At 38.2% G+C, this 25,733-nt stretch overlaps 1 long non-coding RNA gene across 1 annotated transcript; it reads right to left on the reverse strand.

Annotated features, from left to right (window-relative positions):
- Window positions 1-1,611: 1,611 nt before the first annotated feature.
- On the reverse strand, window positions 1,612-8,946 carry LOC141940087 (uncharacterized). The gene is made up of 3 exons (XR_012627863.1): window positions 8,893-8,946; window positions 5,904-5,948; window positions 1,612-2,203 (listed from the first exon to the last, which is right to left on the reverse strand). It is a non-coding gene; the product is annotated as an uncharacterized LOC141940087 (long non-coding RNA).
- Window positions 8,947-25,733: the final 16,787 nt, after the last annotated feature.

The following is a 25,733-nucleotide window of genomic DNA, read 5'->3' on the forward strand; positions in this document are numbered from 1 at the left end:
CCCAGGAAGGCAGATGACAATGCAAAATATACAATAAGATTTTTTTTAAAATGTGAATAGCAGTGAGGGAATTACATTTTTATTGTATTCAACTTTGCCAAAAGTGAACAAATGTTAGCTAATGCAGATGGAAAAGCATTTTGTGCAAAGTGCTGAGTTACTATCCACTTCAGACAACATCAGACTGCATGGAAGGAGGAAGTCATATTCCCAGAACTCAAGCAGTCTTCACCATTTTAGTTCTAGTCCCTGGCAGCATTAATTACTGAGTAACCTCATCTCACATCTGTGACATTAATGACAAAGGTCTCACAAGCTCAACAGACCATGTGTCAAACAGATATATGGAAATAGATTCCCACTCTTTGTATCTTACTCAATACATCTTTCCTGCGCTTGATGTCCCTGAGCATATTTAAAAACAAAATCCCTTGTTTTTCAGCAAATGAGATTGTGTACATAAACATGTGTTGTACAAGAACTACTGACTGTAATAGTCCAGGTTTTCTCCTGTTGTCTTATAAATAGCTACAAACAGAGGGAAATAAATTCTCTTTCTTTCTTCTAAGGGCTTTTTCACCTGTGTACAACAGATGTTGTTTCCACAAATTAGTTTCTAATTTCTTTCATAACTCAGTCAGAACAACCCTTCAATTCATAGTCAGGGAATAGATTTAGTGCTGCACATAATTCTTGCAATTATGTAACAAAACTGCACTTCACTAGGTGAAAACCTTGGTTATCAATCATTCAGTTTAGTGTATGGGCAAGTTAATCTCCTGTTACACCAGCTGTGCACAGCCCAGCCACACACACTAAGGATTCGTTAGATTTCCATAGTATGAAGTATAAGTGATTATTGTGATAGGTAATAGATAGGCAAACAGCAAGTGGGCCAGCTCTAGTGTTGAACTGCAATATATGAAGTAATTAGAAATGCCTTGCACAGCAACTCCTCCTCCCATACCAATTTGCAAACTGAGCAGTATTTAAATGTTTTCTAGTCATCAAAATGCAGTTAGCAGCATAAAGCAAATAATGTTCCTCCACTAAAAAAAAAATCCAAAACTTTGCTGGTCCAAAATAAAAGATTAAATAATAAAACTGCTTGCATGGCTCAGGTGAGCAGCTTGGAGACCTGGTGGATCCTGAGCTTTGAAGTTCAGCATGAAAACTGCAAATGTCATACGATAAAATAAAAATTGGCAGACAGTGTGCAGGCAATATGGCCACTTATACTGTTCAAGATACTGTTCGTGCAGTTGTAGCACTAGGAACAAAATTATTTTAAATAGCATTTTTTTTAAAAAATATGATTTACTTGTTAAATGAAAACCAATTTTCACTTTTATTTAAAGGGCATTACATTGTCAGACACTAAAGCTGAAGTTGCTGACATATTACCAGGTGCAGAATACACAACACATTGAAATTTCTTCAGGAGGTCACATACAGGTGCTCAAAGGCAAGTGAAACTCCAGGGGTTACTGAATAGGTTTTAAAGAAACTGATTAGCCAGCCCTGCTTCCCCCATGAAACAGGTTTACTGAATGCCTTTAGTAATCCATCTGGAATCATTATGCGGTCTCAGGATACACTTAATGTATCTTTCATACAAAAATGCTGCAGGGATAAACGGATTAGAAATTCTGAGAGAACAGGTATTTCAGAGGAAGTAGCACAATAAAGTCAATCTTAAAATGTTAGGGTCGTCCCTCCCTCCCCTGTCTTTTTTTTTTTTTCTTTTTTTATGGGGAATGGGGTCACAAAGTGGTTTGTCCAAGTTCTGAAACAGCTGGATTCTCACACACATCTGAGTTTGAAATTTTTTTTCTTTATTTTAGTTGGATTTTTTGTTTGGTTTTGGGGTTTTTCTTTTTGAAATACACTTCCCCACATTCTTCCTCTCTCCTCTCCAGGCAGAGGGAGGTGATTCTTCTCCTCTCCCCAGTACTGGTGAGAGACACCTGGAGTGCTGTGTCCAGTCCTGGATTCCCCAGTATGAGAGAGGGATGGTCACACCAGAGGAAGCCCAGTGTGGGGCCACAGAGATGATGCAAGGTCTGGAGCATCTGTCATATAGGGAGAGGCTGAGAGAGCTGGGACTGCCCAGCCTGGAGAAGAGCAGGCTCAACAGATCTTATCCATGTGTACAAACCCTGGAGAGGGAATGAAGGAGGAGCCAGACTTGCCTCACTGGTGCCTAGTGACAGGAGAAGAAGCAACATGCAGAAATGAAAATCCAGGAAGTTCCATCTGAACACAAGAAAACACATTTTTACTGTGAGGGTGGCCAAACACAGGAACAGGATGCCTAGAGTGGTTTCAGAATCCCTATCCTTGGAGACTGGACACAGTCCTGGGCAACCTGCTTGAACAGAGTGGGGAATACACAATGCTGTGATTCTTCTTTGCTTTGAGAAAAAAGAAACAAGGAAAGATGATGATCCACTCCCACAAGTTATATCCCACATTGTCAAAAAAAAAAAAAAAAAAAAGTCCTTTGGCTCATCTCCAGTCTCAGATATGGTACTGAAATAACATAACTGAATAAAACTCTTCAAACTCCCACTTGATACAGCAGGAGGCAAGAAATTCAGGAAAAAGCTGTGTATTTTTGGTAACATCAAACCCCACACATGGCCCAATCCTAAACTGTGTTTAGACTATCTGGATATAACTTCCTGTAAATTATTGAACTTACTGGTGAGCACTGAAACAAAATCCCCAAGTAGAATCCAAAGAATTAAACCCACTTAATGGTTACCAGAGAAAAATGGACACATGAGTTAAGCTCAGTAATTTAAATGACAAAAAGACCAAATGCCTGCTGAACATCCTCATAGTTTCAGTTTTGCAAGAAACAGGTTACAGTTAGCTTGGACTGGGACTAAGCTTGTAGAATCAGGTTCTGATCCACACACCTTCCCCATGTTAGAAAATTTATTTTTGTGTATTGTCAACTCTTAAACAGCAGAAGACAACATTTCTAACAATTCTTACAGTCTATACATTAAAAGACCATTCTGTGCTTTTGGCTGTTTTTTCATTACACCTACAAAAAATAGCAGAAAAGCAAATTACATGAAACCTGCACTTCACATTATTGCCCTGAATTCATACAGGGTAAACTGACAGTGACTTTAATAAGACTGTTGTCAGTATTTTCCCATCCTAACACTTCATTAAATATTGTGCTAATATTATGTCAAAGACCCCACATGATTAAAAGGAAAAAAGCTCTGCCCATTGTCATACTGCAGTTCTTCCACACACCCAACACATATGACTCATCCTTTATGCATCAGTATACTTTACAGGAAAAAAAATGCTCTCTCTCTGGTGTCAGTGAAGGGGTACCTCAGTGAACACCAGTTCTCACCAACGTAACAGACAATGTTTCCCTGGTCTTCCAAAACACAGAAGGAGGATGCTGTGTCCTGAAAAGGCAAGAGTGTCTCACAAATATCAGAAAGATGGAATGAAAAATCATGGAGAAGGAGAAACTTTAAGCTGTATGGTGACAGTAAAAAGCCTGTTCCTGTGAACATCATTGAAAGTCAGGCATAATTTGAATGCAGTATGTGGCTTAGCAACAACAAATTCAAACAGCAATCTCAGAAGTACCAAGAGAAACTGCAATTTATCTTTATTGACAAGATAAAGAATTGTCAAGGAGAGATCAGAGGTGACAACCCATTCTCACAAAGTTTAGCATAGTCATCCAGATATCAGTACTTAAAATGTAAAAGACAAGATTGCTGTTTGGGTAGTTAGACTTGTTTGTTCTGCCATTAAAAAACAAGAGCATGAAACATTAATTCACCAGGGAACTTTCCTGCTGCTGCTCAGGCATTTCTGGATTTTTCAACTCCCAAACACAAGGAAGGCAACGTTTCCCCTTGCTCTCCTCACATACTTCACAGCCTTCCACTATTCCTTTTATTCTTACAAAAAAATCAGTCATAAGGGGGAAGGTCAGGAATTAAGGAAAAAACCCATGAAAACAAGTTGTACATGAAAACCACACTGCTGATGTGTGTACTCTGATCATACAGGTTTGACTTAGTATTTTGAAAGCTGAAGGAACAAGAGGATTTAGTCGAAGTTTAAGAGCAAGAGGTGACTTTGCACAGCAAAAGGCATTTCATTCCAGCCACTAAATGAGGTGTAAGTGGTATTCATGTCTTCTCAGTCCTGGGCCTTCCATGACTTACTACTTAGAAAAAGAATCCCCCCTGAAATGTGTTTTACTGAAGTCAGCCTGACCCCATTTCAGTGGTTACAGTCAGAATAAAATTTAGTCCACTATTTGTTTCCACGGGAACATTTTTTAAAAAATTATTTCATTACTATCTGTGGATTTCCAGAAGTCTAATTTACACGATTGTTTACAAGAAAAAACAACTTAAGAAATAGGGCACAATCTGAAAAATAAATCTTTTTCAAAATAGCTCTCATAACACCCAAAATATTCAGTCTCTGATAACAATGTAATGAATAAAATACATCTTTTGAATTGTTGTTGATATACTAGGACGCTTTCAAGAAAAGAGTTAAAAATAGGACAATACATGAACAGTTTTTCAGACAAAATCTCTACAGTCCAGACTATAACCTTACATTTTCTTTGGAAAAAAACATTTTCTAAGAAAAGGTTCAGCACTGAAATGTAGATTATATATATTAGTACAAGATCCTTAAAGTGAATATCAAATTAGTTAAAGGAGAAGCAACAACACACAGTATTCATAATACTGGAAGCCACCTAGTGAAGTTCTTGGAGTACTTGATGTTATTCAGAATATTCTCGAATCACCTAGGCACACAGGACAAGAGCTGCAATGAAATTTCTTGGAAAACATAATTGGGAGGAACACTCAAAGGAAAGGACTGGAATTTTAAACATGAAGGAGAAGAAGATTGGAATAATAAAGAATTAAATTTTAAAGTACTAAATCATGCAAAAGTATTTACAAGGTTACTTGGAGACTGAAAACATGCATTTCTGTTATAAAATCAGAGCTGGAGAAAAGTTTGTAGTTTACTCAAGAGAAAGGTTACTCCACAGCATAAACACACCATGTCTGTGAAAAGGACAATGGCAACATATGATGCATAATTTAAATAACTTCCAGAAGAGGTAAGGATATTATTCCCACTGTAGTACGTATTGATGTGAACAGTTTTCATACAAGGTCTCAATTCTAGTCACCTGTATAGAAGGAGGATTTATTCTAGAGGGAAGAGATAAAATAAGATCTACCAGAACTGCAAGAATACAAGCCTGCTTCACAAGTCTGCACAAGAAGAATACTTGTTTTCAAAATGAAGGTTGAGATATCATATTTAGGTATCAATGATAAATGAATTAAACACCAGTGGGGACATTGGAAAGGATTCCTCAATGTAGGATTGTGCTGACATGAGAAGAAATGGGTATAAATTTACCCCAGATGTTTAAGTTGGCAATTAGATGACTGCTTCTAATCGTTATCATATGGAACTCCTGAGCAACAAAAGAGCATGACTCATTTTAAGCTAGAATGTAGTAACGATTCTGTGGTATAATAAAAAGTACTATCAAGCAAAACAGTGCCTGGATATTACGCCTCAATAGTTACTTCCATCTTCCATCCCGAGGAGCGGTAATGGCTATTTCAGCTCAGATTCAGAAGTACTCGCTCTGCTTTGGCCTCACTATTCAAACTAGTACTTTTGAAAAACATGGGAAACAAAACAAAAATTTCTAAAATAAATTAATAAATAAAAACATACCACAAGCCCCTAAGAAAACCTTGAAATGGAGAGGGGGGACATGGTGCCTGTTCCCAAAGGCTATGCAATTGGGTATTTAGAGGAAACATTACATTATCTCTTAGCCAACAAGAACATGAGCCTACCTTGCTCAGAATGCTGCTCCCAGCTGTGGTCAGAACCAGGTGTGTCTGAAGCAATACAAAGCATCCACAGTAAAGTAAAAACAAACTTCCATGTCAATGAAGTCTCCTAATGCTTGACAGTTAGAGTTTTATTTTAAAGCATCTCAGTTTAAAACATTTTTTTTAAAAAGTTTCATTCCCATATAAATGTGCATAGTTTAATTACTGACATGGCAGAAGTATTTTTGAATCACCTTACACTTTTACCCTTAACAGTATCAAGCAACACTAAGTTGATGTGGTTGTTTTTCACTACTGGAACTGAGCCAATTTATATTTAAACTAAACATACAGTTTCATTTTTTGTTTGTTTGTTTTGTGTATTCTAGAATGGAATCTAACCTAAATATGTAACATCTATGATATACATTGAAATATGTGATATATTTCTCCCCCCTCCCTCCCCCCAATTTTCTTATTTTCTTTGATTTTGCAGTGTATATGTTCTACCTTAACATGTATCACCAGCCTCGGTCAAAGCTAATGATCCAAACAATGGCCATCAAAGTATGTCTTGAACTAAAAGACCCCCAAATGCTATAGCAGATACAGTATAACACTGTTCTGATGATGTTTCAGACATCTACCTCCGAAGTAAATGCCTTAGGGAAAGTCTCCATAAAAACATTACTTCCATTTGCCTCATCAGAATGAGTTTTCTTGTATGAATTACAGTCACATCTCATCTCAGCCTTAATTTACTTTTTGTGCCAGTGCTCCAGAGCAGCAGGATTTGATATCACAACTTGCCACTCAATACCGAGAGCTGATTGAAACTGATGAAAGGCAGCCCTGGCCTCATAAACAGGGTAGGAATGAACAATCGTTGCTTGACGATCAGCCTTGTAATCATACCATAGGTAATATTAATTTACTGACAAACACTGCTAGCTACACTGATATGGGTTTTGTGTCAATCATTAGATTCCAAAAGAGCTTGCTACTAAAGAAACAAAAAACACCCACAGTCTGAAGGGATGTCCCAACAGATGCTAGAGGCTTGTTTGCAGCATTGCCCAGTCTTCACTGAAAGATGACTACTCCCTTCTTCAGACTGACAGGAAGGCCCAAGTGCATCGCACCACATGAGAAGTGCCAGCTGACTGAACCCCTGAGCTAGAGCACTTGCAAGCAGGTCAGGTATTCATGAGCATTAAGTGCAACTGATTATAGAGCGATAAAAGATAAGTAAGCAACCGAACAACATGTAAAGTGTGAGTTGCTATCATATATATATCTGCAGAACCAGACAGCTGGAGTCCTCAGCATGCTGTTTAGTCACCAGTAGACCGCATCAAGCTGAGTACATGACACACTGCATGAAAGCGGCATCTGTGATCACATGGTGACAGGTATAGTAGTGAGATATCCCTGTCGTTGGAGAAGCAGGCTCTGGGAAAGTCTGTACTAAAATTAGCCAATGTACGAACAGCCAAACCTTACAAGGAAGCAGCGTCCTTCTCTCAGGAGACAAGTTTCAAGAGAGGAGGTGGTGACTGAAGGAACCTTACGTGCCCCTTTCTACTTGTATCAGTATCAGCAAAAGCCACAAATGAACATTGCTGAAGATGCAAACCTTCATTTGATAATACTGGCACAACCATCAGGGCAGCTACATTTACATAAAACCATCAGCAAGTTAAGAATAGTAAACACAAACCACATAGAACAGCACTTCCTTTTAACAAGTCACAAATCAATTCCTTTTAACAGCATGCCATCTACTCACTGAGTGTTGAAAAAGATGCCTGCTTTGCCTTCCCTGTAACAGTAATACTATTTTATTTACCTATTACATTTTTCAAAACAGTAGTAATATTTAATACTTTACGACAGATACCCAAGTGAGCTTCACTACCTGAATGAACTAACATGGATATGTGAAACAGAACAGAAGATTATTACCCTTGCTTCTCAGTAATGAGATGTGTAATAGCATTTTATGATTTTTTTTGTTTTTAAAGTCATCCTCGTCATCTCTGTGCCAATATATGTCTCACACTATTTTGGGGACAGGGTCACCAAAGCATAACAGATGGAAGCATAACCGTTTCTGTTAATAGCAACTTATAAATTATGTTCAAGCACAGTTCTTGCGCATCTCCAATTCGCCTTCTTGAAAATGTTCAAAAAAATTTCCCCTTCTTCCCCATTGGAAAAAGTTAATTTAATTTTCAAACAAGATATTTGGTTCTTACCATACCTCACTGAAAGTTTTGGGGTTGATTTCTCCCATCCACATTTTCAAATCTGTTTTTTTGCCCCACAGGAGAAAGTTAATGTTTGATTTGCAAACTGACCAGGTACACCACTTGTATGTGTGGAAAAAGGAGGATTGGGAAAGTACAGACAGAGCAAGTGTATGTACAAGTCAGGACTCAGGCCTGAGGCAGTAGTTACAATTCCCATTGGGTACCACCTAGTATTTGTGTCTAAATACTTCAATTTTCAGCAAAAAGTTATTTTTTTCCCCATGGCAAAATAACAATGAAAAATGCCTTTGTAAGAGACTTAGAAAAACATATTTACAGTGGGCAAAGTATTCACTCAGGTTTTATTTATTTATTTTCAGCACAAATTAATTTCTTGAACAAACATTTTGATTGAAATGTCAGCAGTGGCATGCAGGTCATTTTCCTGTATGGTTGAAATCAGCTTAGAACTAGAAATGAGCACGAATACTTGATTCACTGTAGTAGCCATTAATCTTGGGATTTAGTGTGTTGTTTCATATTCAATTACATTGCTTTACCCCATAGCTTTTGCACAGATATTTGAGATTCTATAGTCTCCCTATCTCAAAAAAAAGACACCCCCTCACCCATCAAGAGCAAAGATTAAACTGTTTTACTGTTCCCTCTTTTGTCTGTGATAATCTTATCATGGAAATACCATAACTTTCAATATACAATAAATTAAATTTTCAAGAGGGCAACAAAACTTTTCTTACCTTCTGAAGTGCAGGTGGTAAGGAGACAAGTCAGATGAGCATCTTAAGTCAGACACTGTGAATATTCCCCAAGAGATGAAGCATTTCAGCCCAGTACTCATAAGGTCATGGACTCTAAGTTTTATGAGCAATCTGAATAGAAAGTCCAGTTCTTCAGTCATTTACAGAAAAAAGTATGTGAATATGATGGTGAAAATTTTAATTAATAGTTTACAAGCTGGGAAATTATTTTAATTTAGAAAACAATTATGCCAACTTCTACAATAAGTAGTAAAAACCACTCCACATGACAAAATATTTTCTTAAAAGTTTTATTCAACCTGCCACAAATCTGATGAGGTATTTAGATAACTAAGCACTTCACTGAGTCAGGCAGACAGCCTTGTCGACAAGAGTTAATTTTACCCAAATCAAAAATGAAACCCTTCATTCAATGTAGCTTTATGAGAATTCTATGAAATTTTACATTCAGCCTATTTTTATTTAACACTTTGAACAATATTAAAAGATTACCACAGAGACAAGGTCTTATCTGCCTGCTCAGATTACACTGTACTTACACAAAACCATACAGCATACATGATTAGCACTAAAAGGTCTCTCTGGTGATTTTCACTTTTAATGAACTGTTTGGAATTCATTATAAAATAATTGTAAGGAGGTTTCACAGATAAGCCTCTGTCTTTAGGGGGCATGGTACTGACAGACAGCATTTTTTTTAAAAAAGAAAATGCACATACCTTCCTTGCTAAATGAACCGTAGATATTAATCTGAAACCTTCCGTGAACAAGAAAAGAAACAAACAGCAAAAAAGAAACTACAGAACAAGTGGGGTAATGGGCTTCATTCAACTACCAATTTACACCACTTTTAGCCAGGTGAAACTCCATCAATTTTTAGTACTGACAAAAATTACATGTCAAGACAAAACTTCTGCACTTTGATTTTTGCATTGTAACCTTTGCAAAGGTTAAAACCCAAGTATTTATATGCCAGACAACAGCTATTTCTGTAGGCTGTCCTACTGCCCAGACGGGTGCAAGACTTGGCAAGCAATCAGGTATTTGAAGTTCAGCTTTGATGCAACAAGAGTCAAACTGTTACCATAAAGAAAAATTGCTGGGTTTTGCCAACAGGGTCTAAAAATGAAGCTGTTGCAAAGGCCTTTCAAGAGGCTGGTCTGTTAATAAACCTAGGAGAATGGTGCACCACTGAGTTATTACATCTCGGGAATCAAAATTAGACAACCATTTGTCATAGGCAGATCTTCTTTTTGTACCCTCTACACTACAACTTGCCATTACTGGGGTGAAACTGAAGGCATCAGAATAAAAGAATGGTTGCACTGGGTCAGAATACAGATAACCTAGCCCAGTATCCTGTGTCTATTGGTAACCAACAGCAAATACTCAAAAAATAAGTATACGGACAGTAATGTAATTTTATATTTGTCCTGACCAAGTAAACCATACTTTTAGGATTTCCTCAATCAGACGTTACATCCGCATTTCTGTGTTAACTAATCCTGGATGGATTCTTCATCCATGAGTTTCTCTTACCACTTTTCATACTTCACTGTATTTAATGTATTTAAAACCTCTAAAAGAATTTAAACCGTCCTACTGATATGGGAACCTACCAGAGCACTTCTTCTACAGTGAGGAGAGTTATCTGAAAACCACCAGATAAACACCTGGGGGCTTTCCCAATTGCAGATCAGATACCCTTAGACAGTTTGCAGTTTGAAGAAACCCGTCTACTCGCAAGCTACCTGCTGTTTAACTGGAAACCCTTGGATTTATTTCTGCTGTAGGGCAGGCCCTCTGTAATGGCCAAGTTTCCCCAGGGCTGCCTGCTCTTCTAAGCATGGCCCAGCTGCTCCTTTCCACTGCAAAGAACTGGTTTTGGCTGTGAGTAAAATGAGCAGACTGGGAAGGCAAACAAATACCAAGCACCACAGGTGCTCTTGGATTTTGGAGGGCAAGGGGATGGCAGCAGTGGAACTAAAGGTCATGATTTCCTTGTGGTACCTTGCCTGGAGGATTTGGGATATCCAGGACTATGCTGGAATGGATTGCTCCCCCCTCATAATCATACCAGTAAAATACTGCTGAACCTACAAACAGCCAGGCCACCCCAGGGAATGTCATCCACACTGAACAACAGAGCATGTCCTGTTGTTACTGAAGGCCCTTTATGAGACTTGCAGCTTGAAAGCTGACAACACCTTGGGTCCATCCTGTCACACACCACAGACAGGAGCCACACCTTGACCTTCCAGGTTGCACCAGAAGATTAACGTACAATGGCCTGCTAGGAGATGAAGGAAAAAAACCTGTCATACAAGCAAACAACTACAGTTAAACTGTCCTAAACACATAATATTCTCTTCAGCAGACATCCAGATTCAACCTTCATGCCCATGTTTCCAATTTTATTTCAGACACAGCTGCTTTTTCACAGGCAAAATTCTTGGGAACATGGACATACATCAAAGGTGTAAGGGAGCTCAACCGAAAGCTTCAGACCATGTGGAAGACAAAGGTGAATTATGGTCCAGAAGTAGTAAACACTTTACTCAGTTGTAAAATACTCAAAGGAAGACTTGTCTCAGGTACTCCATAGGACAAAGATCAACTCGGTAAACAGAAATTACGAGGTTCAACACGGTGAGACAAAAACATAATGACTCCCTCCAGCAACAGGCGTGTTTAAACAGAGGCAAGTCAGATTCTCCCATGCTCAGAACGGGCCCTCCCAGAGGGTTATGTACCAGAGGAAAGCCCACTGCCCCCAGGCTTGCCGCCCCTGCACATTGGGACACTGGCTAGGGACTCCCCCGGGTGTGGTATCAGGGCTCTATCTGCTTCCTACTCTTACTTGCCTTTCCTTAGCAATAATGGAAGTACACACCTGGCAAAAAACAGCTCTCAAGTAGCATGTTACATGCATTCTACTACAACAATTTCTGAAGTAAATATTATGATTAACAAACCACCAGCAAATTATTTTTTTTTAATATAAAAGTATATATGTAAACATCTGGTAGCTTCTAGATGCTACTCTTGGTTTTGGCATATGTCAATTAGTCCATTCAACCTCTTCTAGGGAAAAGAAAAGTTGATATATTTGATGCGAAACATACAGCAAAATATTTGACAGATTTCATTTGCAAAATATTTAATTTTTCCCCACCAAAGGTGAAATTTAATTAACTACTAGAAGGCCTGAACATTAACCACAAAAAAACCCCTAACCCACACAAAACACCCTTGCAATTGTCAGACTATCTACTTAACAAAAGAATCATCCATCATACGACATGTCTGACTAGGGGTTTGTTCATTGTTGTTTTGGGTTTTTTGTGGTTTGGGGTTTTTTTTTCAACAGACTATACTTCTACACTATTTACTGTTGCTTCTTCCTCATTTTTGAGATAATGCCATCTGGAGTCTAGTTCTAGCCTCATTATTACGTATTAGTACTTTTTGAGGATTTTATTTAATGTTTGAGTTTGGTTGCTGTATATACAGTTCAACTGATATTTTTCCTGTGAAAGTCAAATACAGCATACCAGAAACACTATGGATTACAATACCATGTCCAGAAAGGTGGAAAACCCCTACTATTTCTTCAATTGCACTATTTGTAGAGAAATATGGGAGAAGAGGAAAAAAAAACCAAAGAAGTACTACAATAAAAGATTATTTCAATCACAGGCAGAGCAAGAAGCACAGTGGAGACTGAAACACAAATCAAGTTTTGAGACATCATAAACAACCCCTTTAAAAGTAATTCAGCAAAGAATCTAGAAGGAAAAAATAAAAAGAAACTCTTGGGTTAGTCCAAAGTATTGCACAGAAATTACTGTAGCCACTCCATAATGCTGGCAACAATAATCACATTATCTCTGCAGTAAAGGCAACAGTACTGCAAATTACTACAGTAATATTTTAAAGTAGACTATATATAGTAAACTATATCTATAAGCTATATATGTTTTATGTATAAACAATGTAGTAAAAATGAAACAGATCACCTAAAAAAATAAATTTCTGTGAGCAAAATGGACACAGTTTAAAGATACTCTGTCAAAGGTTTAGAATAAGTACTATCCAAAAAACACCGAAGTAAAACAATGGCACAATCAAACAGCAATGTAAAGAAGGCACTTAGTACTTAACAGGTCAAGTTTTGTATGAGCAAAATAGAACAGAAAAAGAAAATATTAAATTAAAAAATAAAATGTTTAAGTTAAATGAAGTAGATGAGAAAATCTTTTCAGGTGTATCAAAAACAAGAAGCTTTTCAGACTCAGTGGGGCACACAAATCACCAAAAAGAAGTTGAAATTGCTGCTGAAAGCCTAACCAAATTCTTTGCATTTGTATTCACTACAGAAGATGGGAGGTTCACAGTCTAAGTAATTCACAAACTTATTCAAACTGAAGCACAGTAGAAGTGATTTTAAGCAAACAAACAAAAATATCAAACTGCAACAGACTTTCTGAAGAAGATGATAATTCAATCAGGAATTGTAACGTAACAATAACATCAAGGTGCTAAACAGCTACCACTCCTACCACTTGCATCCTGCAAAAAAGGAACAAAATGTAACTAACACAATCCTAATCTGTATAAAGGTTAATATACAAGGTGATTCACAGAACTACAGAGAAGTCTAGTTTGTTCTGGGAAAACATAGAGCACTTACAGTAAGATAATTTTGAAATATATTTGGAAACACATGCCTTTTGTTTAAACAACTTCACAAATTTATTTGAATTCTTTGACAAAGTACACAAATTTAGATGAACAGGTGTTCAGTTAATGTATTTGCACTTTCAAAAATAAATAAATAAACCCCCCAAACAAACAAACAGCAGAACATGTGCTCTTGCAGTAGTGTCCCTTGAAGGACATCAAGGCCTTCTAGGAAGTATCAGTGTCTCTCTTGGTGTGGCACAGAGTAAGACACCAAAGGCTGGGTTGATCATTGCCTGTCTCTAATGGAGTGCGACTGTCAGTGGGATGCATCAGTATCTTAAACAGATATCTGTGGCCTGGAAAAGTTGACAAGATGTGTATTATACCAAGTATTTTGCAATAGTCAAATCTATAGCTGACTACAAGGCATGGAAGGATCTCATACTACTGAATGAGTGATAAAGTGTCAAATGAAATTCAACATTAATAAATTAATATGGGAAAATTAACAAACAATATGTATAATGATGGATTTGAAATTTACTATTAGCATTCAGGAAAGAGGTATAGGAGTTATTGTGAAAAAAACCACAGTGTTAGGTGTTAGAAACTACTAGATGTTTTGCCTGCAAGGTTCAGTGTTTTTTCCAATAAAAGTAAATGTCCTTCTCCATAAAAATATACATTTTTCTGACATCCTTAAACAGGAAAAGTCAATCAAATAACAATCCTCAGTGTACCTGTATCACAAATAGTTTACAGTACTTTTGTCAAAGAGCAGAATTTCTAAAAAATAAGAGTGGGGTGATCAGAGTCATCCATATGACCTCAATTTCTACCTGCACATTCTGGCCAGGCACCAGCCAGGGTCAGAAGAGGAAGCATATGGCTGTGGCCATAGTAATGCATACACCATCCTAGTGAAGGATGGCTTCACAATTAAAGCTCATTAGCTTGGAGTGAGGGCAGAGTTTTAACATCTTTGTGAAGACTTTATACCTGTAAACGTGGCAGGATTAGACTTCTTTAATGGTAGGTATTATCTAACATTGAAAAGTAATTTGGAGGGGTGGGGGGGATGTTATAATTTTTAATTATTTATTTTTATATCAGTCTGTACTGGGATTTTTTGCCTAAAAAGCCCTCCACTTATCTATTAACCCAAATACAGCTGAATTCTTTGTTCAGAGCAATGTAATTGGTTCAAGACTCTGTAATAACAAGTTAAACTACTTACCCTAGTCAGCATAAAGGGCTGTCTGTGTATTTACATGAATTTTTCCTCCTACCTATTAAGAATATCAATTATTTGGTAGGATTTTAAGTTGGAGAAGGTGGCCTGGAGATGTGAGAAGAACTTATTAGAATAGTCATCTATGGGATGGGCTGTACTTCCCAGAGGGCAAAGCCTCATCATTAATGATTGCCCCAGTTTTAAACTTCTCCAGAATTTCCTTTATTGAACCATGGAAGTAATCCCACCTCGCCTTTCTCATGGACAGATGGGAGTTCTTTGCTTATCCAATTCTTTCCACTTCTCCCACCTTCAACCTTAAATTTTAAATATCAGCCATCTATTCAAGGAATTGACATATTCAGGGGCCTGGATATTTCATGCTTTCTTTTTTGCTCTTGAACACTTGACAGATCCATAGCCATCTTGATTCTTGGATGCCTGATAAGTTTTAGAAAAATATCACAGTATCAAGGTTCTACAGACACACACTAAATTGCAAACACAAGTCCTTCGCTCTTCTGCTTCTCTCTCTCCTCTTCAGATTCACATTTTCTCTGCTTTCCTATGCAAGGGAGTTTTCAAATTTGGTGCTATGTCTTCCAGACAGCTTCTGTTACCCCTAACTAACCCCTTCCGCTAGTCAGCTTTGGATCACAGATTTCTGGAGGTCCATCACTTGAACTACAGTACAGGGAAGTCAGAAACCACAGATTAATGGCTATTATGGTTATACCACTTAATGCTCAAGCTTTCTTTTAGCTGGAGTGGCACCACTACTGCAAAGAGGATAAGAACCACAATGTATTTCCCAACTTCCCTCAAGTGCTTTGGATTTATTTCCTCACTCTCCCCAGGATATTCATTGAATATTCTCAGAAAGCCCTCATTTGGAAAGAGACAGAAAAAAAATAAGTCTTTTCAATCAAAATACTGTTTTAATTAAATGAGAGTTTTTCAAGAGTATGTCAGCTTAGAGGGGAGTATGTCAGCACTACATTTTGGAAACTGAGAAACATTTTGCTTTTTGTTATTTATTTGTAATATTCAAAATACATACCATTATCAAATTTTGGCCATATAACACTAGTGTGTGCCTATTATACACATACACACAGCAACCAATACAGATTAATGTAGGAGAGATTTATTTCTTTTTTTAAACCAGTACTTCAGATTTGTTTACTGACAGCTTCTGTGTCCAAGAACAACACACCATGACTACAGAGTCCCATTAAAACTTATATCCATCTGTCCACAGTAACCTGACAAAAAATAAATTTTCTGGAATGATCAAGTCTAAACTGTAGACCTTTCCACTGTAAATTTAAAGTTAAACCTTTTTTATTTTAAAACATGAAATTATTATCCTCTAAGTTCAAGTAACTCATAAATTTGTGAGTTTGGAGGGGGATTTTTTTGGCAAGAAAGAAAATACACCTGATCACAAAACCAGCTTCAATGTGGGTGCTAGCACCAGTCCCACTGCTCACCAGCCTTGGTTCCTTCACTCCTCACCAAACAGTGCCAGCTCCTATAAAACTTTTGGCCTCTCTTCATCATTCTGTGTATCAACTGAAAATGTAGTCCTTTTGCATTAGCTTTTAAACTGCAAGTCTGCTGTATAACTAATACATTCAGTACATACAATACATTCAATACCTTAGCCATCTCCAGGAGCCCAAATACTCCCCAGAAAAATAAAGTTAGACAAAGCCAAACCAGAGAGGACAGTGATGTGTGATCTGATAAAACATGAGCAGTCATTTACACCATGCCATACTTATTAAATCAGAAATTAAAACCTATCCAGACATTTACTGATTTCAGTTTTGGGACTCTTCTGTGAGGACCCAACACTGCTCTCAAGTCATAGGGAAAAAAATCTTTCTCTGTATTTCCAAGTACATGAGGACTTGTGTTGTGGAAGCTGAAGTCTACACACTTTTCTGGAAAGTCTAAGGGTAGAGTTCAAGTTAATTTTTAGACTGAAGATATAACATCCTCATTAAGAAGTTCTAGTAAAATAAGGTTTATTCATTTATTAAAAAAGGTCCTCAAACCCCCTGCAGATTCTCCACATGCTAGTAATGTGGAAAAATTTTCACTTGTCACACATGTTTAAAATTTTAATCAAAGCATGTCAATGCTCATATAATGAGAGATTTTTCCCCGTGGTGAAATTGTCATAATGAAGGTTGAGGAATTACCATATATTTTCAGATGAATTGAAAACTGCCTCTGTCTCTTAGCTGTTACATATTACAGTATTCTTACCCTTAAGCCCAGATACTTGACTAACTGCTTTCTAAAATATGCACATCAGTAACTTTCATCCTTGATAACTTTCATCCAGGCTACAGAATGTTTATCCGTAACTATTGTTTTAAAATTTTCAGTCTCTTTGATCCCAACTCCAATTTGCCAAGTCAAACATGCAAGTCTGAACAAGCAATACTGGAACTAAACCACAGATGAGGCTAGATCCAGAGGCTTGGCCCTCCAGCTCACCTGCAACTTCTTACAAGTTTCAGTCTTGATGTGAAGTGACCTTCAGTACAGTGATCTGCAATTTGCCCACGATTCTCTAAGTACCCTAAATCTGAGATTTATCAGGTAAATATTCATAGAAGCTACGTAAACATATGCTTCACCCTTCCAAGTAGGTCCTATTCTGGGAATAAAAAAAAAGTTTTTCCACATTCACATTCTAAATTACTCTTTAGAAGCACGACATCTCACACAGATTTAGAGAAGGTAACTATGGTAGGAGAACATGGAAAGGGACAACATATTCATGATAAAACATCTTGTATCATCAACATCCAGATGGAAAGCAGCATTTACATGATGACATCCAGATATGGATTAGCACTACTGATGGATAATTATACAAAGAAATAGTCCCAAAGGAAAAGAAATCCATCCTTGCTTTGCATAATCATGCATCAAACCTCCCAATTATTTGAGTTGTATGGTAAAAAATGATGCAAGTACTCCACTGGGTTAAAGATAATGTCATTTCATCCTTTTTGCATTTTTTTTCTGCTGCATTTTCACATATTTATCTTCTTTGTTTATACACAGAATTAATATATGCCACATTTATCACTAAACTATGCCCAAATTGTGAGAAAAATCTGGGACTTGCAAACCAAATCCTTCAGAAATCCCAAACAAATCACCAAATAACTTGGAAATAAAGACAAATTCAAATCAATCTAATAAATTGGAATTGCTGTCCATTCTCAAATAGTCACTGTGCAGAAAGAGTACTTAAACTGATTGCAATGCTTTTTTTTATACTGAAAATATCTTTTTCATTCATGTACATGAAATAACATTTACTTTCTAATCATGAAATCAATATGACTGTATGCACTAGAATGCACTGCAGGAACAAGAAAGGAAATTACTCTGTGGAGGAGAGTGAAGAGAGATGTACACCTACATGCACAAGACAACAGAAACGAAGCAAAACAAGAAAAAGCATACAAAAGATTTCCAAGAGGACTAATAACAGAGAGATCACCTATTGCACAAAGATGAGCATAAAACTTGTGCACCTTACGTGTATCCCCCACCTCCAATACAAAAAGAATATGCCTTTGGACAAGTTAACAAGAAACACAAATGCACTGAGCAGAAGTGAAGGCCTGGTTTCAAAATTAACACACTTCCTGCAGTCGTGACAAACCTATTTAGGAATATTACACCATGTCCCACTTTATCCTACTGCTTTTAAGCAATCAGTAAGTTTTAAAAAAAGGTTTATGGGAAACCAACATCACATTTCACAGACAGATGGTTTATAGTTTAAGTGCTTGAGCAAAACCTTCTCATATCATTCTTTGTATACACTTGAAAGCCACTTAGCTGAAATAAATCTGTGCAAAACAACAGCAAATGACCAGTAAAAAGCTTAATTATTCTGCTTTGTATCTGTGGTATGACAGGGGTGTGGAAAAAAAAAAAATCAACTTTTAAAGCTTGGTTTTAAACTAAGTGATGAGAGGGGGTTTGGGGCAGAGGACATGATAACTGGGCGTAATTCCAGGGTTTAAACAGTACCTCAGGCTTTATGTCCTTTTATGCAATTCAGGTTTTTATCAAGACGACAAGTGTTCTGAACCAAAACGTCTATGTGCTTTTGTACATCACAAAAGACCCTTGCTATTACATAGCTCTAGATGAGAAACTCATCATCGTCATATCATGTGAGGTGATTTAGTATCAGCACCTTAAGAGACGAGTCTGAACCATTGCCCCACACACCCCAGAACTGGAGGCATTGAGTGCAATGCCAGTCACCTGCCTCAGGCTTTACTGATCCCCAGAACACCGGGCACATTCCCGCTGCCTCGGGCTCACTTCATTTCACCCTGAAAGTCTGGTATTAAGTGAAGAAAGGCAGGGTGAGAATTTACAGCTTACTGCTGTATTCATTCCTCCTCACCTATGATAAGTACATCTGTATGAAATAAGGAGGTATCTGTTGCTAGGTCAATTCATATAATTGGAGGGTGGGAATCAGGACTCAGAAGCTTTTCACTTCTGAAACAGAAACATTTTCCAACTGAGAACAGCTGTTGTAAGTTTAGTTTGATTATACTAAATAGTGAAACAAATTGACTCAACAGTCAGAATCCAATATCACTGTTCAGCAGGTATTCTTTATTAGCAGCGCTGGGGTCGCCCTGGGGATTCTCCACAATAAGGGCTCCTCCAAACTAGCAAGGGACTTCAGTATTCATTAGATTTCCTAGAAAGGGGTGTCTTATGATAATGAGTTCCCGGAATTAATTTACATAGTCCGAGCATGCGCAGTCAAAATAGAGTGAGGGTCTTCGGTGGTCGAAGGGGAAGAAGTACAGTGGAAGAAGTACGTGGTCTTCTTCACAGTGTCCGCTCTTTCCAGAGCATGCACTGTGAAGTCCAGGTGTCTTCTTCCTAAATCAGCGAGATCAACCTCCCTAGATGGTATCTCTGTGTCCTTTTGTTCGAGTTCCCCTTATTAGTTTGCCCAAGTGCCCACTGAAGGCTTTGAGTCTGCTATCAGTGAGTTATATAGGGAGTGTTTTACTTTTGTCTAGACAGACAAAGAGGCATAGGGAAAACAGTTGAGAAGTCCTGTGAAAACAAACACAAGCAAAACTTTCACACATCACAGTTTAGTCTTAATCAGAAATTAATTGGTTTGAGCCCTTTCAATAGTCAAAAATATCAGAGAGAAAAAGCAGGTGGTATAAACAGCAGAACAACACTGATAACAAAGGGAGAGGGATAAGCAGTTTACTGCATTTTCTTTCTATGGTGAACTTTCTCACTGTAGGCCTAAAAGTTGGTCTTATGGACATAAACATCTGGTTTAGTGTTTGAAACTTTCACATTGAAAATACTGAAAAAATCATACATATGCAATATGCAAAAGAAACACAGGTGCTGATTTTGCCTGTTAAATTCATTGTCCAACACTTCATGTTCTACCTGGTGTTGCCTGAATTTTGTGATAAGGTTGCTATAGATAAGGTGCAGTCCAATATTTAACACATTTACAAATAAGATTAATAGATTAGCAACCAGACAGCTAAACAAGATTAGTACACATCCCCAAGGACAATAAGGATTATAAAAGAAGTCTAAATTAACGTCTTTGGACCTGCCTGAACTGCAGGAAGAAGGAGCCTGCAAGAAAGAAACACATCACCCAAAACCAGACTTGTTCGAGGGCAGTCCATGGCACCAGCTGCCCAGGTCTCATGCATTTTTCCTTAAACAAGTCTCTGATTTTATAGATCAGTGGTGCTCAAGCTCTCCTAAGTGAAAAGACTGTACCTGCCCTATTACCTTGAGTAAGACTACCCTGACTGTGCTCTAAAAAAAAATAAAAATCATATGGGCCAAAGTCACAAGTGCGCTCTAAATTCACGCTCTACATTTCTTTTCAGAAATTCTTCTGTATTGATAAAGCTCAGCTTTCCAGCAGTGATGTTTATTTGGTGTTCAGAATATTTAAAAATGAAGACTGAAACTAGTCAAGTAAATACAAGGTATTAGCAAGTGCTACAGTTGTTAATTAATAAAAATAATAAAACAACTAATGACAGACTTTACCAGATAGTGAGAACATTCACAAAATAACTCATAGGTAAAGCAAGAAGTTAAAAAACCCAAACCAAACAGAAATCCCACACCATGCACACACAATAGGTTTATACGGTGGACTCCTTTTTTCCAGTGATCAAACTCTTTACGAGAGATTTTCTTTCAACAGCAGGGTACCTGAATTAGAGACTGGCAGTATCTGATCCTTTTTATGTGCCTATCCATAAACAGAACTTTGTTATAGCCACCATCAAACCTGCCTGATACCTCCTATGCAATTTACTATGTGTATTTATTACAACAAAACCTCATTATAACAAACTGAAACTATACGGCACGTCCCTGGAAGTATTCCCTACATAATGTTATATAGTTCTAGCTCTGCCTTTTACTTTCCTGCTCCCTTTCAGAATAAACATGGACTACACGTATGAAGTTTCATATTCAGAAATACAATTTATAAGAAATGTCATCTGTCAGTTTGCCTTCAGTAGCCAACATCTCACATACTGCAAGTTAAATTATGTTCAGTCACGTTAGAGAAAGGAACATATCTAACTCAAATACTTACACTTAACAGATAATTGAGAACTGATCCACTAAATGAGCACTTCTAATTACACAGTTGCTAGGTGGGGGAGGGAGAGTTTCTTATCTCCACGGTTCTAATTTCCTGTATGCCACACATTGTCCTTCATGAGCTGAACTGATGAATATACATAATTATAAAATTCTTTTTGCAAATTAATATAGTTAAGGCTGAAAATCCAGTAATCAGGCCATAATAATATCTGCCAATCTGGCATTATGAGAGCATTTAAAGCAGCTAAAGAAGTAAAAGAAGATATTAATGCGAGTTTGCAACTGTGTGGGTTTTTTGTAAAAAACATAATCAGCACTATTCTCCCATTCCAAGAGGTGCAGAATGCCATCTAAAATTTTACCAACATTGGTAGTACTGCTTCATTCTGTTACACTACTAGGCTGGAAAACACAATCCAGAATTAAATCTTTTTACATTTTATTTCAGAACACAGCTGTGACATCCAAAGAGGACAATAAAGGTAAACTGACTACCACCATAAAGGAGAACAGCCAGCACCTCACAGTCAAGAGCAGTGCAGGCTGGTCGCTCCGCAGAGGTCAGGGATCTGGGAGCCCAGCGTGACAGCAGGGCAGCTGCTGTACTGGAGCAGGTCCAGCAATGGCAGCCAGGGCTGGTCAGCAGCCCAGGGGTCACCAGGAAAGACCTTGGTGGCAAGATGGGCCTGAGCCAGCGGATCAGGGCAGCAGGTCTGGCTCAGGCCCCAGTGGAGCTGTTGAGGGGAGAGGAGAAGGTCCCCTCATGGAGGCTCCCCCCAAACTGGGTATGACCCACAGCCACACACCTGCACAGCACCAAATCTGCCTTCCAGCACAGGCAGCTACAACATGACCTCCCATTAGATTTACTACTAGACAAGGATGGCTTAGTTCACTTTTCCATCTGAGAATGTGCAAAGTTAAGAAATGTTAAAATCCAGACATCATGTATTGCACACAGAGGTTTTGGCAAAATAACCCTGAGTGGATACAAAAAATGATGCCAAGAGGACCAGGAGACGCAGCAGGGCCTGCCTTAGTTTTTGCCACATATTTTTCTGGAAGTTAATGCAAATATATCTCCCCATTTAAGAGACACTGAATTGGAAATACAGAAGTTTTATTTTGCATCAGTGTAGCATCAGATGTTTTTAAATCACTTGCTATCCTCAATTTTTCTCAGGTACTCTGAAAATTCACATCACATTGATTGGCGTAGTGCAGAGATCATGCATATCAAAAAAGTGGGAACCAGAATATACTAAACACAAAACTGAACAACATCAGTAACTTTGTTCTTTTTCCATTTTAAAGGGGAGTAAAGTTTTTCCAGTGCAGGTGCCTGATGTTCATCCAAAATTCTGCTCTTAACTCCAAAGGAGGCAAGTCACTGTATCTCCTTTCCTCTGGCATTATCTGACTCCTAGAACTAATCCTCTTACTTGGCACACAATCACATTTGGAATCTAAAACCACCTTATCTAGACGCCCAAGATTTTGTTTTGCATATATTTTTCAGGGGAAGCTGCTTTATTTCATTGAGATAATGCACCACTGAATTATAAGCTCTATGCAGCTGTCACTCTTTGCCAAACATTCAGAAACATAAATGAATTCTGACAAGTCATTTATCTGGTAATTCAGTGTCAATGTGTAATAATATCACTGGGCTTTGTGCATTATCAGTGTTAAAGCAGAGCTGGAGTTGAAATGAAAATTGAAAGCACCTTTTGTATATCAGAATAAAAATTACTATAGCTGGTGCCCATCCTGTTAATCCTTTACGTTCTCAATTAGGTAAGGGTAAAAATGTGTAGATAAAGCCAAATGTTACATTCATTAAACCGGGAATTAAATGCTTAGCAAATTTAGTGACACCTATAGTTACTACACTGTCTTTAGGTCTCCAAAAAGCAATATCTGAAGTTTACCATACTGACTCAAATCCTCAGTGAGCTTACATTTCCATCACAAGAGCAGAGAGTGCAACAGAAGAAGCTACAGTATGCAGCAGAGTGGAGAGTCCAAGCACATCTACTAAATCGTCTAATTTTACTAAGTTAAGGTCAACCTGCAAGAACTGCCACAATCCTTTTCTCCCTCAACCTTTGCTTGGACACTTGGTCAGAAAACACATTAGCAGATGTGGGAAAGTAATGGCCTTTCTTCTGAATGTCCATTCAGCCAAAGAGTTTGCTTCTTAATTTAGCTCTTGCTGTTATAAATAACCCACCGAACTGACGAGGCAGCATTTCTAAAGGACATTTTCATGTAGGAGTATCTGATGTGGGAAAATTTAACTGGATGGGTTCACCAATGTTCCCTAGACGTCACTCCTCTGGGAGGATCTTGGCCACTCACATAAGCTAAGGGACAGCTGTAAATGCACCAGGTATTGTAATAATGAAGAGCTCAAGGAAGACATCTTTTAACACAGACTCACAGGACCCGTCCCCTGGGTGCATCCCCCTGGCTGTTGGGTGTCTGGCTGCCTGGACTCAGGGCCAGCACTAGTAGGAAAATCTGTGGTAAAGAAGCCTCCTCAAGGGCTACCCATCCCTTCGGATGCACTTTTAAATGGAGGCTCTCACCTGGGACCCCACCTGTAACACATTGCAGCAGCATGGCAGCCATGCTCCTACCTGGCCAGGGACCTCGCTGAATCAGACCCTGTGCTCCAGACTGACATCCTCACCTCTCCTCAGACCTGATCTGTCACCACTGATGGGCTTAGCAGCCACTGGAGTGTGTCTGACCCTAGTACTGACCGTTCCCAGCCTGGCCTCAGACCTGTTTCATCACCACAGACCTGCCCAGCAGTGGGGACTCTCGGCTGAACCTGGCTGCCCTCCCCAAGGCTGGCCCTGGGCTGCTGCTGACTGTGTTACTACGCTGGGCTCCTAGCTTCCAGTCCTTAGTTAGCAGCTGGTCCCTTACTGCACCCTGACACAGACATCTGTGTAGAAGAAAAGAAGGAAAGATGGTCTTAACAAGATCACTCTATGACTTCAGTAACAGCCAATTAAAGTATTTCATCAGTCACTAATAGTTAATTACATTTTCAGTGTCAATGAAAACGGTCTTCCTTTTCCTTAACTTCCTAGAAGTGCTGCTTTCACTTACTCCTGTTTGAGTTCATCCTTAGGCATAACAAGACCTGCATAGGGTAATCCAAGGGAACATCCGCCAGTGCTCCTCACCTTGGCCATGACATCTGCTCCTTTCCCTGCATAAAAGAAACTTGTTCAACACCTGCTAGGATTACATCTATCTCATCACATCAAATCAGTAACTTGGTTACATGTAAACTAACATTCCCAAGATTTTCGCTTCCGTTGCTTTCAGCTGAGGAATTTCCAGATTACTAATTGCCTGACCTTTAATATTGTGCTGTTCAATTACATCCCATTTTACTATCAAATTCTTCCTGTATTTTATTTTCATCCTCTCCCACTTCAGCAACACCTTCTAACTGTATGTCATCACACATCCATTTTTTGTGCCAAAGTTTTAAATGGAAACATTAAACAGAATTTCCCTCTGATCCTACTTACTTTTTTTTTTAATACAGCCCATTGACAACTTTCCTTTAGCCTGTTCTTTACCATCCCCAATCAACATCAATCCACAATTTTTTCAACTCAGCTAATTAGTATCTATGCAGTACTTAGCTCCAGACAGTTTAGATCCCTGAGATTTCCCATGTGTCAAAAAAAAGAGGGCTTATCAAAACCACATTTCAGGTTTATCTACAAAGATTTATGTTTAATAAACTCAGGCAGCTTTTTATCCCTTTTCCAGTCTCCTTTAAAAAAAAGACTCAAGTCTTTCTTGCTGCAGTTAACTAATGGCTATAATCACCTGAGGCAATTTCCCATATCCTTTTCTAAAAAAAATAAATCATAGCCCTACATTTTCTGTTCTTCAGTTAAAAAAAAAAGTCTAACAACAACAAAAAGTTCTGAATGTACAATTACTTATTTCATGACCCAGAACTGTCCACAACCAAAACAAGAAAACCCTTTCCCACAGAGGATTTCTTAACTGTTTCGCTATACCACTCTCCTTAGAGTAAGCTGAGCTTGCATGAGGTTGTGCAAACAGGAGACACTGACAATTACGTGTTATGTAGAGAGCATTAAGGATGCCTTACATGTTGTTATTTAAGTTAGCTCAGAAGGAGAATCGAGTTATAAGAATGAAGCAAATCAAT

The sequence above is a fragment of the Strix uralensis genome, chromosome 2 (assembly GCF_047716275.1).
Source record: "Strix uralensis isolate ZFMK-TIS-50842 chromosome 2, bStrUra1, whole genome shotgun sequence".
In the NCBI taxonomy this organism is placed as follows: domain Eukaryota; kingdom Metazoa; phylum Chordata; class Aves; order Strigiformes; family Strigidae; genus Strix; species Strix uralensis.